Source organism: Clupea harengus, chromosome 5, assembly GCF_900700415.2.
Source record: "Clupea harengus chromosome 5, Ch_v2.0.2, whole genome shotgun sequence".
Classification (NCBI taxonomy): domain Eukaryota; kingdom Metazoa; phylum Chordata; class Actinopteri; order Clupeiformes; family Clupeidae; genus Clupea; species Clupea harengus.
The window spans coordinates 1,992,917-2,007,178 of record NC_045156.1 but is presented as its reverse complement, the minus strand read 5'-3'; the positions used below and the strand labels follow the sequence as shown (position 1 = coordinate 2,007,178).

General features: G+C 38.0%; 1 long non-coding RNA gene across 2 annotated transcripts; it reads left to right on the top strand.

The window, feature by feature from the left end:
- Nucleotides 1-6,814: 6,814 nt before the first annotated feature.
- On the top strand, nucleotides 6,815-13,903 carry LOC105900678. 2 transcript variants are annotated; one of them, XR_006152404.1, is made up of 4 exons: nucleotides 6,815-7,251; nucleotides 7,386-7,547; nucleotides 8,567-8,678; nucleotides 10,757-13,903. It is a non-coding gene; the product is annotated as an uncharacterized LOC105900678 (long non-coding RNA). The 2 variants fall into 2 exon arrangements; XR_004163678.2 differs by lacking the exon at nucleotides 8,567-8,678 and having other exon boundaries at nucleotides 6,882-7,251.
- The last annotated feature ends 359 nt before the right edge of the window (nucleotides 13,904-14,262 follow it).

Below are 14,262 nucleotides of genomic sequence, written 5' to 3'. Positions count from 1 at the left end.
AACCTCTACAATAACAAAAGTTTAGTTTACTGCCATGGTTCTTGGAATCCGTGTCTTGCTGGTAAGTCCATTGATCACAAAAAATCGGTTCCAAAATGGCCTAATTTTTAAAAGAATCCATGATACCAGTCTCACAGTCAAGACTAGTCTCCACAGCAGCAAAACGTCCCCAAAACATGACAGACCCAGCACCGTGCTTGCCAGTGGGGATGGTCCTTTTCATGACACAGGCCTCACCTTTACTTCGCCAGACACTGATCCAGTCTCATCACTTCTTAAACAGACTCCTCAAAGAGCACCACAGGTGTGCTAAACCGCATTGTGCATGTTTAGTCAACTTTGTATGTGTGTCTTGGCCAAGGGTGGAGAGCAGCAAGGTGTCTAGGAATGAGGTTGTCTTTGTTTTAGTGTTGTACTAAAAAGTCTGCATTGACACAATTGTTCCCCATTCACCAGGTAAACCTACAAGTCCTAGGCAGTATAACAATGTTAATCTCAGTTTAGGGTTGGCTCTGATCAAATGTGTCATTCCAGTGTTTTAATTTGTGCTCTTTCTTTCATGCCTGGGTGCTCTTTCTTCCAGCTGTACCTATTTAGATGATGCATTTCCAAATATATCATCAAATATTTTTCAATTGAATATGGATATAGAATAGCATCCTCTGTTTCCTTTATTTTTTTTAAGTTAGCAAATGAGGCATTAAAAAGGTTTAACCACTTTGTTTTAAAATATAAAAACAAGGCTAACTGAACCTACTTATACAAGACAAAATATCCTTGAATCTAAAGAAATGTGTAGCCAAACACATTTGTGTTAATGGTGGTTATTACCTATTAGTATATCGATAATAATACTTTAAAAGTACTTCACTGTTGTCAAAAATATGTTAATAGGTATACAGACTTTTCTTGCACAACACATGTTGTGACACCAAATATTACCCAAGATAGGTAAAGGGCAGATTCTGTGGAAATGCATAATGTTACAGACTTCGTACACATTCTTGGCATATCTTATATTTCACTCACTATGACACCATGTCTCTGTTTGTTTCCGGATCTAACTTGTCCTTACAAGCATGTAAAAGCTTATTTTATGTTTCAGTGAAGAATCACTGTGTTTTAATACACAACTATTATATTATAAAGGTGTTGTGTAACCTTTTACTGTAAAGGCAAAATCAACATTTTCTACATGACATCTTTGAGACAGTAGCATGTTTGACATACTGTTGGAAATTAATCATTTTAACCACTCAAAGAATTATAACTTGCAGTGGTCTCGTTTTGTGTATGTGGACGACATAGTAACTGAACTACTGTTACATGCACAGAAACACCCTGTGTCCAGCATGTGACCAGTGACATGTCTTTGCAGTGAGAGCATAACAATATCTTCTAAAACTGATTGTTCCAATCCTTGATTGTGATTGGCTAAATCGCGTTCCATGCCGTTGTAAAATGCAGCATAACCTTTCAAGTTGTCCTCATAACATTCTATGATAACATTCCATATTACTGCGCATGGAATATTTCAAAGAAAGAAAGACGTAACAAAGCTGACGCTGGCCTAGGGGAGAGAGATTATGGCAGTGACGGGACATAGATAGGTGCGAGTTGTCACTGAAATCGTACTGGCGTCCAAATTACAGCAAGAGGAAGGAGTGGAGCAACATCCTTGCAACATCATCTGGGACACTGAAGCGTCAGCATCAAGATACCCCTGTCGCTGCACCAGCAAAGAGGAGCCAGTTTGAAAACCATTTCAACAATTGCAGTATTAATGGCGATATACAATTTAATGTGAATAAATAAGCACCCCTTTTTTGTCGGTAGCGCAAGTGTTCCATCTGGCTGTTGCATGGCAACGATTTATTTAGGAACTATACTTTGTAGTGGCGCGTCGTGCCTAACAACTCCCCTTACCTGTTCTAAAATCAGCGCAAACCACGGCCTCTTGGGGCTTATTGCTTAAGTATGGCCCAGACAAAGCATAGCCATCATGTGCCACTGTGTCATGTGTTGTCTTGTCAATATGAGAACTAGCCAAATATTTCCACAAGTTGGGACAACGATTGGGCTCTAGAAATCAATGCTTAGCCCAGCTGGGCTATAGAGATCAATCCTTCCTGTTTTGCAGCAGCAGGATCCTTGAAAATGTATAGGCCAATCGACTACAGGCAATGAGTGGGGTGCTACATCAAAAAACCAGAAGATTGAGTAATTTTCTACAGTTTCTTTACAGTTATTGAGGTAAAGAGACACGGGTGTATCTCTGTAGGGATCCTTTCCATGTTGTCAGACCCTTATCTCAACATTAACGAGCCTGTCAGTGGTGAAAACAGGTGGTTTACTTTGATGTGCAGTCAACACTGTGATTTGACATTATGGCAAATTGTGATTTAAACACACTACAGTACAGAGTTATGGTACATAACATACAAATATCCTGATTATTTACAGTTGATGTCTTGATGTCCATTTTAGGCAACACTGTCAAACTGAAGTCCTTTGGTCGGGGAAGCGCTCAATAGAGGTCTGTAATATATAAACTTGAATAACAACTAGCTCCAGAGAAAGATTTGTTTTACTTACTTTCATTCAATTAAAATAATTTACTTCTAACAGTGGGGCAGAATACTTCTACGGAAGGATCGGCCAAGAGGTTATTGAGTTTATTGAGACAATGTAGCCATTTCGAGGCGGGGTTAAATAGATCAGTAGAGGGTCTCTTTATTGCTAAATGAAGAGGCAGTAGTATAAACAACAGATAAACAAAAATAACATTAAATTAGAAATAACTAGAAAAACCAATAGACAAAGCTATCTAATCACTACATAATTTGTGCTAACTTGTAGAATAATAAAAACTTAGAATAATGTTCCAGGTTCCATAAGTCTCTTTTTATTGCTGGTCCAGGCGTTTATAAGGTTTATATCAGTTTGAAGTGTCTGTCAGCCTTTGCACTGCACTATTTGCAAGCTCATCATAAAATTATTATCCTGTCAATATGGTACTCAAAGTTCACAGTGAAAAACACACCTTATCTAAAAGATATCTTAATTCAAGGAAAGACAATAATTGTCAGATATGTACTGTACCACTGGTCCTGACACACAGGAACAACACTAATACCCTGGGTTCATTGACTCAGTGAGCCCATTCATTTAAACAGGTCCACATGGCTAATATGACCTGTCAATTAATTATAATACCCTTGTTTCAAGTCAGCCATCAAAAGGAATGCCTCAGTAAAGATTAATATATATATATATATATATATATATATATATATATATATATATATATATATATAATCTTATATGGCCAGTGGAAATAATGGATATGTAGTCCAAATATTATCACTTAATTAAAATATCTAATCATAGGCAGAGTTTATTATTTATTTTAAGAGGCAATTTTATTTATATAGCACATTTCACACACAGAGATATTCAATGTGCTATACATAAATACAACTGAAAGGAACATCTAAAGGAAAAATAAAGACAGAGTGCTTAAGAGTGAGAATAAAGATACAAAATATATAATTTGAAATAAAAATTAGAAATAAAAAGAAAGTACCTCAAGTAGAATAAAAACATAGTGGAAGTAGCCCCGACTGTGTGGACATCTGTTTCGGAACACTGAGTGACTAGAGGTCTACTTCCAGAATTAAAGTGCAGTAAGAATAGAGTGCAAGTTTGAGGGCTTGGTCATAGGCACATGAAAAGAGAAATGTTTTGTGGGGCACATCTAAGATCGTCTGGCAGTTTATTCCAGTTCCATGCATAATAACAGCTAAATGCTGTTTAGATTGGACTCTGGGCTCCCATAGCTGACTTGAGTCCATGGATCTAAGAGCCCTACTCAATTCATATTCTTTAAACATATCTGGAATGTTTTCAGGGCCTAAACCATTCAGTGATTTATAGACTGCAACTAACTGGAAACCAGTGTAAAGATTCCAGAGCTGGAGTAATGTGCTCTTTTGTCTTGGTCCTGGATAAAATTCTAGCAGCAACCTTCTGAATAAACTGCAGCTGTTTAATGGTCTTTTTGTGTTGTCCAGTTAAGAAATCATCACAGTAGCATGGATGAGCTTCTCTTAGACTCTCTGGGACACCAAACCCTTGATCTGAGTTTATTAGATTGCCAGAATTTTAGACTTTGTCTTTGGTGTTTACAGCCTGTAAGAAAAGGTGTTTACTAATCCTAATTCTTCTTTTTGTTGCCAAACACAATAATCTCTGTTTTGTCCTTATTTTGCATGTTGCATGTTGTTATCACTGTTTGAAATGATGTATGGAAGAATCTACACTGCCTAAACTCTCAAACCATTTGCTGAAACAGCTAAAAAGATTGAATATACATTTGCAGAATATATGGAAAATATGTGAATTAGCAAAATGCTCTCAGAACTCTCTACTTCACAGGAACCTGTGAGGCTGAAACCAAGGTTGGGCCAGGAAATTGTGTCCTAATCAACAGCCTCAAAAGAAAACACTGCCACTTGCCCAAGTGGGACAGACCATACCAAGTGCTACTGTCAACATCTACCACAGCCAAGATAGTGGAGAGAGCCACCTGGATACATCTAACACATTGTAAACGAGTAAGCCTGCCTTAGAAAGAGACAGAGAATAAGAGCTGTTTTCATCTACAGTTTTCCAAGGCCAGCTCACTGTGACAGGAAGTCTCAAACGTTGGTGAAGAAAACAACACTGTCCAGTGGGGAAGAAGAGCCTAGTGGATACTGGGAGGGCGGTGCGGTCCTATCTCTGTGAAGTCATGGGGAGTTACAAGGGAAAAATGAAACAATGTGTGAAACTTTTGATAATAACTGTACCCTACTGTACTGTAATAACTGCTCTACATTTTGGGACTGTTAACATATTGATCACAATAGGCACCGGCCTTGGTCAAATATTCGCAATGGGGCCTGGCCAAAGATCATCCGTGGTGAAAACCAGACTGCCCAAACACACTTTCCGCAAAGAGACTATTTACATTTCCCTGCCCATTAATACTCATCAGCCGATGTGATCTGCAGAATGCCTGATGGGGAACAGGGCCTTCAAGGACACAGCAAAGACACCTTGTTTGAATGTTATCTGAAGCCTAGGCGAGCTAATGACACACACACAGTCGACATCCACTATGTTGGCCGACAAATGCAAAGTATTCAAATGTGTGATGAGAAATATGAAGACATTTTAAGTGATTGACTTATGATGATATGGAGTGATGCTCAGTAATGATCTCTGTTCCGAAAATCCATGTGATGAAGCTCAGAGTGATGATTTTGAGGTTATCTATTGAAATTGATAATTGACGAATTAAGAAAGATGATTTGTGATTTTGAATTATCCATTGAAACGGATAAAAGGAGGGACTGATGGAGATAATTTCCAAGCACTGTTAATGACTTAAGAATATATGAATCAAGTGCCTTGTATAAATATATTCCTTGTATAAATCATGTGCATATGAAAGCAGGAACAAGGCTTTTCTGTGTTTCTGTGTGTGTGTGTGTAACTTAGATTATTAGGTGCCACTTAGTCTGCATATGTACAAGAGCATGTTTATACCAGAGGTGATAAGAAGGGTCGAACTGTGCTTCTTCCAATCTTGTGCAAAACTTCCATCCTTGCCTCGGACGTCAGAAATCCACCACGTGGTTTTCCCTGCTGAACGCTAAACTTCTGTTAATATAAACCTTTTGCGATGTGTTTAATATTGCTTCACTTTCAGCTTTGTGCTGGGAGTGAGCCCGATTGCAATTGTTGTTGTTGTTTGTCTAATAAATATACTTATATGCAGCTCCGGAGTCCTGAGGTAACTAGGGTGAATTTTCACCTAACATATATCACTTAATAGTTTTTCACTAAAATTACATTTCTCTGTGGAGAGGAGTTCTGTTTTGGGGGATTTGTAAGCTTGTCAACCATGACAAAAAGAGCATGGGTATTGTTGATGTTCTTGTTAATCAGCTCAGAGAAGTGTAGCTGTCTAGCCCTGCATAACTCAAAGTTAAAACTACAAAGGCTTTGTTTAAAGAGGTCATAGTGGATTTGTAGTTTAGTTTCATAGTGTACAGATGAAAGATATCAAGTTTGCTGAATCAGGATTTATGTCCCACAGAGCAGCATTTTCTTAAAAAAGGTTCCACTAGGTATGGAGAATGGGTGCATGCATATTAATCATTAAATATGAAGTCACTGAATTAAGATAAATATAATTTGAGAATGCAATGTGGACTCTCTAGTGCTTGGCTGGCTAGTGCTCTGATATCTTTGAACAGCCTTTTCAGGTCGACTAGAGGTCTTTGCCATATACTTTGCTGAGTCTGATTAGGTAGGCTATTAGGCTTCACAAAGTCCAGTATTATGTAATGTGAGAAATTCATTCTGATATCTCCCTTATTTGTCTTCCTCATGTTCAGTTGCTTTTATTAAGTGTGCTCTTTATGTACTGGTTTGGAAATACTAATAAGTTATCACTGTAACCTATTAGAGCAATAATATCTGAAGTGTGACATGTTATCCGTGGCTGATAGTAAAACGTTTACAAACTAATTTGTTTAATACGGCAATCAGGGCGGATTTAACCAGTGCACAAAGGTAGGTAGGGAGTTAGGCTGCCTGGAGCAGCGACAAGGGCCCGTGGAAGTCAAACCTAAATTCTACAAAAAAACATGCATTTCAAGGTTAATTTTAAACCAAGCTGAAGACCAAATTCCATGCTGCAGTGGCCAGGCTTTAAAATATTGTATATTTGATCAGTGTGAGGGAGTCAGGGTCAGGTGTGAGTAGGAGCCAAATCCAGAGCAGACTGGAGTGAAGGGGTAAAACAGTTCTTTAATGAACCAGGCAAAAGCATAAACACCTAGGCACAGCGGTAATCTTCAGACAGTCCAGAGTCACATAACCCAAACAGGCAGGCAGACGGGGCAGAACCAAGAAACAGTTGGCAAAAAGCCAGGCAGGCAGAAACAGGCAGACATGAAGCAGGCAGAGGCACAGAAAAACAGGCAGGACGCTAAATCACCATAACAGGCAAAGGGGGCAATCCAAGCGAACAGTCTGGCAAGGTCTAACCCCATGTTCCAAAAACAAAGGCTTACTCTGTCCGATACCCAGGCAGAAGTAAAAAAAACACAACGAAACTACAGAGTCCAGCCAGGGACAAAAACAGGTCAAAACATGGACTTGCGAGTATCAGTGTAATAATCCAGCACAGACTACAAGGTGTTACAACCAGTTCTACTAGAAAGACTCAGGATGCAGGAATAGAATTAAAGATTTACTTCTGTTTTCGGATATACAGCCAAAAAGATAACATGTCAAGATAACATAACATGATTTTTTCGTTTTTGGTGCAGGCCCCCCATCCACAATCCAGCAAATGGCAGGATCTCAGATCCTGCCGACGGGAGAAGGCAGAGTCGAGGAGCTTACCCCCCAGACATCTAGACCGGGACCAACAGGTGGAGGTGGGGTGGAGGAAGGGACACCAGAGTCGGCATACTGAGATCAGCAGAGAGGTGAATAAGACGCAACACTGTTAAGACATTTAAGACATATGATATGTTGGTTAGTGGTAAATAAACATGTCAAACTTGCCAAAATGTCTAAACCAATTGGTAAAACACCAGCACTGAAACCTTACACTACAACCAATGTGTTTAAATAACCTACCTGATGGTTTCAGTGAAGGCTAGTTGCTTTCTTTGCATCACAACAGCCCCCTGATTGAATTTGATAATGATTCATGTTTTTAAGGTTTGATAGTCTTTACATTTAGTGTTGTGTAAGTAATCATTAAAAAAGACTAATTATTTTTAATATAAATAAGAAGAGTACAGGTGTTGGGGTGGGCCATAGTAATTGTTGAGTTGATATCTGGACTGATGAGTCCTTTGTGCTTTTGGAACCTTATTATCAGATTGAGATGAGATCTGAAGGATGCAAGAATTCCAGTATTATCTGGTTCATTAATCAGCTCAGAGAAGTGTAGCTGTCTAGCCCTGCATAACTCAAAGTAAAAACTACAAAGGCTTTGTTTGAAGAGGTCACAGTGGATTTGCAGTTTAGTTTGATAGTGTACAGATCAAAGATATCAAGTTTGCTGAATCAGGCTTTATGTGTTCAACCCGACAACCAGAGAAAAGAGTCCCACGGAGCAGCATTTTCTCAAAAAATGTTCCACTAGGTATGGAGAATGGGTGCATGCATATTAATCATTAAATATGAAGTCACTGAATTACGATAATTATAATTTGACTATCATTGGAGAGTGCAATGTGGACTCTCTAGTGCTTGGCTGGCTAGTGCTCTGATATCTTTGAACAGCCTTTTCAGGTCGACTAGAGGTCTTTGCCATATACTATGCTAAGTCTGATTAGGTAGGCTATTAAACTTCAGAAAGTACAGTATTATGTAATGTAAGCAATTCATTCCGATATCTCCTTTATCTATCTCCTCATGGTCAGTTGCTTTTATTAAGTGTGCTCTTTATTTTATGGTTTGGAAATACTAATAAGTTATCACTGTAACCTATTAGGTCAATAAAATCTGAAGTGTGACATGTTATCCGTGGCTGATAGTGAAACGTTTTCAAACTCATTCGTTGGAGGAAGGGACACCAGAGTCGGCATACAGTGAGCAGCAAAGAGGTGAATAAGACACGACAGTGTTAAGACATTTAAGACATATGTTGGTTAGTGGTAACCAAACTTGTCAAACTTGCCAAAATGTCCAAACCAATGGGCAAAACACCAGCACTGAAACCTTACATTACAACTGGTGTTTAAATAACCTTCCTGATGGTTTCAGTGAAGGCTAGTTGCTTTCTTTGCAGAATCACAACAACACCCTGATTGAATTTAATAATGATTCATGTTTTTAAGGTTTGATAATCTGTAAATGTAGTGTTGTATAAGTAATAATAAAAGAAAACGAATTATTTTTCCATTAGTGAGAATAGTGTAAGAATAAAGTGTACAGGTGTTGGGGTGGGCCATAGTAATTGTTGAGTTGATATCTGGACTGATGAGTCTTGTGCTTTTGGAACCTTATTATCAGATTGAGATGAGATCTGAAGGATGCAAGAATTTCAGTATTATCTGGTTTATTAACCGGAACATTTTTTTATTGCACTGGTGGTCATAAAAATGCTACACCATCATATCTGGAGCTGATATTGTTAATCTGGCAGAACTTTTTAAAAAAACAATGTGTAATTTATACTAAATGTGGGGAGAGTATATGTGTGTGCACAAGGGCTCTATATTCAAAGTAGTTTTGCCTTTGCTAAGCCAAACTTTGCAACCACTACAATGCAATATATGGACAGCATATTTAAATGTTAATCACTTGTCAATAACAACATGTGCATTATAATATCTGAAGATAAATTATATAATAATGTATTTTAAAAAGATATTATTATTTTTACTATTATCATTTCAACATCAGGCTTCAACACACTTCACTTTTGCTGAGGCATATAGTGCACAAAAAGGTCAGAAATGTTATTAATGACTTTAAGTAAATAAGTTCTATGTCGAACATATTTCTTCTACCTGTTTTCAAATCAAATCAAATGATTTTTGTATATGGATTTTAGACACTATATGGGTTTTTTATCAGTGAAAGAAAACTATTTTCTGTGAAAAAGATAAGTCTCTCCTGCTGGACTTAGCCTATGGTTAAAGATTAATAGTAAACATATAAAACACAATCTAGCAATGAAAGTGAATGAACCGTACTAGAGAACCAAAGACAAACAGATGATCTGGCTAAAACTAGAGGGTAGGGTACATAAAAAGCTAAATGACTAAATTCTTCAATTCACTGAAAACATAGAGATGGAAATTACCATTAGGAGATTAAAAACAACAGGAAAGGGTATCTTTTAAGATAAGATAATGCTTAGTCTGTGACAAATATCACAAGGAGTGCTAAGTTTGTATTGCCTGAAACCCTAACACAGGAGTGTATTAGGCCCAGTTCACAGGAAGGCAAAGGGACTAATGATTGATTAACAGTGACTCTCTGTGGTTGCATGTATGAACTGCACCTAACTTTGCCAAAAAAGCTGAAGGATACCATCAAAACATGCCATCAAAACAAAATATAAAATTGCAAGTTTCTAACTCTTACACACAGTCAACAAGAAATCAAAGTAGGATTTGTACCTGCTTGTGATTCAGGCACCCACAGATGCCTTCAGATACATAATGAACTTCAAAATGCTAATTTGCCCGAGAGCTTCATATTCCAGTGTTAGCCAGCCGGTTCTGACCCTATATCTCCTGTCCATTGGCTTCTTATAAGGTGATTAAAGGAGGATCAAGGGAAGATTGTGAGTGTTGAGTATATTTATCTGTAAAACATACTTGGACAAGACTCTCTAGCCAAATGTCTTAATAATCTATTTAGGATTATTTCCCTCTCTCCCGACATTTGAGCCATCACAACAGCAAAAATGTAGATTTACTGAAAAAATAGAAGACTGTATTTTATTTGTAAAATGAAAATACTGGATAGTAATTGAAACAGCATTCAGCTAAAAGTCCAGTTATAGGTCATCTTTAAAACTATATAAAATGCGCAGAGCTGATGGACCACGTGTTGAATAACTCCCCAGTGTATCAGCTTGTGAAACATGCAATCACGCTCTCTCAAACATTGTTAGCATAATCTTCTGTGTCATCCAATGTCTTAGTCTTGTTTTGCTTGTTGTCCACAGACGCATAGAGATCAGATAGCAGTGAAGTGGTTTCCAGGATGTCTGCAGAGTCCTCTAGCTCTGTTGTTCGTGACATGGCTGCCACATCTGAGTACTGGATCTGGGGGACTCCGGTGTTGGGGGATGGAGCAGGGGAACTCCGGCCTGACTCTGGTTTGGGAACCTTCAGCTTCAGGTTGGCATAGCAATCTTGGCCACTAGAGGGCACCTAGAAGAGAATGACCAAAAGAAATGAGGCACCATCTTTTAAAGATGTGGTCCTTGGCGCTTGCGACAGTTCAACCGTCAATCAAATACACCCCTCCCGTCAGTGCTCCTGAAGCTCCCGATTGGCTGAAATAAGGTGTTGAGTTTTTTGAGTGCACCTAGTATGGACGGACAGCTAGGAATGTGAGGAGAATATTGATGAATTTGCCAAGAAATGTAATGGATTATAATCAAGGACTACCTCTTTAACTGTGACATTCAATACTAATATCCCTCCATTATATTCCATTCAGATCAATGATATATCCACTGTACATGAAGCCAATCAGGATTTTCAAAAATACCTCATGATTATGTAATATTACAGTACTGATTACAATTCTTTACTAATGTTAAACACTGTATTCCAGTGGGGAGCTGAAATGTGACATCAATCATAAACCCCGAACCAAGTCTGCAAAATCACAAATAGGACTTTGCACATAGTTTGTACTTCTGTATCACACTGTTAAGCTGCACACAATGATACATTCAGTCTTTTATATACTGTAAATGGTACTGCCATTGAACACTACATGTACTTACTGTAAGGGAGGACCTACTGGATGTAATGTTGTTAACCCTGTAATGTTAATAAGCTGCCTTGGCCACAGATAGAAGCATTATAATTTTAAACATATATGTAAATAGGCGCTTTTTTTGTATTATACTGTAATATAATATAATACTATTTTTCAAAAAATCACTCAGCATAAAATACAATGTAGCTTTAAGAATAAAACATGTATACTGTATTTACGCAACGGTTTGGTGAACCATTTGTACTTGTGCTGAATTTGTGTTTCTATAGACAGGATAGTTCAGCAAAATGCTTTATAGACAGTGGTGAATGATGATGCAAATTTAAAAGGCCTGAGCCAACCAATAGAAGTGCTTTTGGTTGAACACGATAGATTTATACAATGTGTTTGCCAGTTGTAAATATTTGATCATGAAAAGTGTTTTTATCTTGAGTGTATTGTATAGTCCACAGCTGTAAGATTGCATTTTTATTTATTTTTGTATTTTTAGTAGTGCGATTTTGAGAAATCAGTCATTGTTTCATAAAATGTATATTAGGAATATATTCATATATTTATATACCAATTATGTTTAAAATATTTACATGTAAATACATCAAAATGTCACACGGGGATAATTTTCCCTCACATTATAAAAAGTTCAGAGAGATACAATTATTTTAAAAGGCATTAGATTTTACTATAGTAACAAAATTCCACTCACTTTTATAGTGCTCCTTGTCATGTGATGGTTATTAGAGAGGGTAGGGTTGCGTGTAAACTCGGTTCCTGTAATCAAATATTGATAAATTAAAATAGTGATTCAAAATATATTAGATACATTGCTGATGTGGAAATAAAATGTACAGCTAGGCTACGTTAAACTGTGTCAACTTACTGGCTGGAGTGTATCTGATGTTTCCATAGATAGGATTATCCTCCATTTCTGACAGTCTCAGGCTTATGCTGTACCAGATCCCAGATCAGCACAGTCAAGCAAACAAAGACAGGGAAAATGTAGATGTGTTAACCCCAGTCTAACACATTCAGTATTTCCAGTGTATGCTGTTCAGACTTACCTTCTCCTGAAGCGTGGCAGAAATCTCTTCCCTTTGGCTAAAGAGGGGAATATTTTTCAAAAACAGATACCAAGCACTTTGTATCAATAGAATACACAGTAATCGTCCAAAGAAAAATAACTGATGAAAATATAATTTTCCTCCACTCACCTGTGCACTGTTTCCCGAAACAGCAAAGGATATTCCAGCACATTGACAACACCAAAACAGTGCAAACTGCAGCAAAAAGCATCCACAGTGTGTGCGACCCACACAACTCACCAGAACCTGGAAGATGACACACAAATACCATATTAGTACCATATTACCATAGAGTTTCGGCCTGATAACAAAGATTACTCAGACGACATGCTTCCGTTCCATTTTTGTCAAACAAGATGCAATTCGATTTCATTTTAATCTGAAGACTACAAGATATAAAAATATTTTTGTGTATTTAACTCATATGCTAAACTCCCAAGCGAGTGAGATAAAATGTCAGGCCTTGACTTACCCCAATGCGTGACGCTACAGTTCACCATGTTGGATTAAAAAACAACCCACGCTCTGGATGTGGGAATAATTAGGGAAATTACACCATAACAGCTGCAAGAATACACATAAGAATATTTGGAAAGAAGTAAATCTAAGTGAGGCTTACAGGCATTCACTTAAAACAGTTACCTCTTGAACAAAGAAGCAAGCTCCTTCTCCCTGGCTTCTTCACAGAGGTTTGCTAGCAGGATGTGCACACGCCTTGTGTCATTGCACAAATCAGCAATGCAATCTGCAGAAAAACCACAAACCTACCTAAGAGAATATCAAAAAATGCAGAAAGACAGGAGAGAGAGAGAGTGTGTGTGTGTGTGAGAGAGATAGAGTTTATGTGTGTGTGTGGTGTGGTATTCATTGTAGAAACGTGGTAGTTCTAAAAGGGCCTCCACTACCAGAAAATACATCAGCCTTCCTTGGTGCAATTATAAAGCGAAAAATCCTGATATCTATAATTACATTGTGTTTCAGAATGCATTTTTTTTTTTTCAATTACCCACAGCAAACCACCCCGCCCACATGTGCCTGTGATGTGTGATGTGCTTAATGTAATGTTTTCTTGTATGGAATCATGTTTTTTTTTTGTTCATCATGTTTGCTTGTTGTGAGTGTTATTTCAGTTTGGACTTAACCAGTTTTCGAGGAAACTATTATATCCAGCACACGTTTCACAGTGTATAACAAATATTGATCAAACGTACCGTACCTCTGCACAGTACTATCAGCTCCATAAGACAAACGTGTCTGCCAAGTAAATACATTTTCATTTACACAGGCTTTTCTCTAAATGCTTCAACTAGCAAGGCATATGCAACAGCAACATAATTTCCCTACTCCTAAGCTTTGAACTCTCCTCTTTCCTCCTCTGCCGCTGTAGCGTGTCCTTCTCCCGTACCCTTTCTTCTTCCTATCCTCAATTCTCTCCTGGTCAGCCCTTTATGATTCGGCTTCTCATCGTATGAGCTCACAACTCAGGCTTAATGTCACTCTGTTACAGAAAAAAAAGGAGCAAAACAACTCCAGGGACCTCAGAGCTTTGGCCATGAGGGTAGTGCCCTAGTTCTTGTGGCAGAGGGCACACCGCCCCCCGGAGTTCATCCTGAGATGGCTTTCTGAGCTGGCTTCCTGC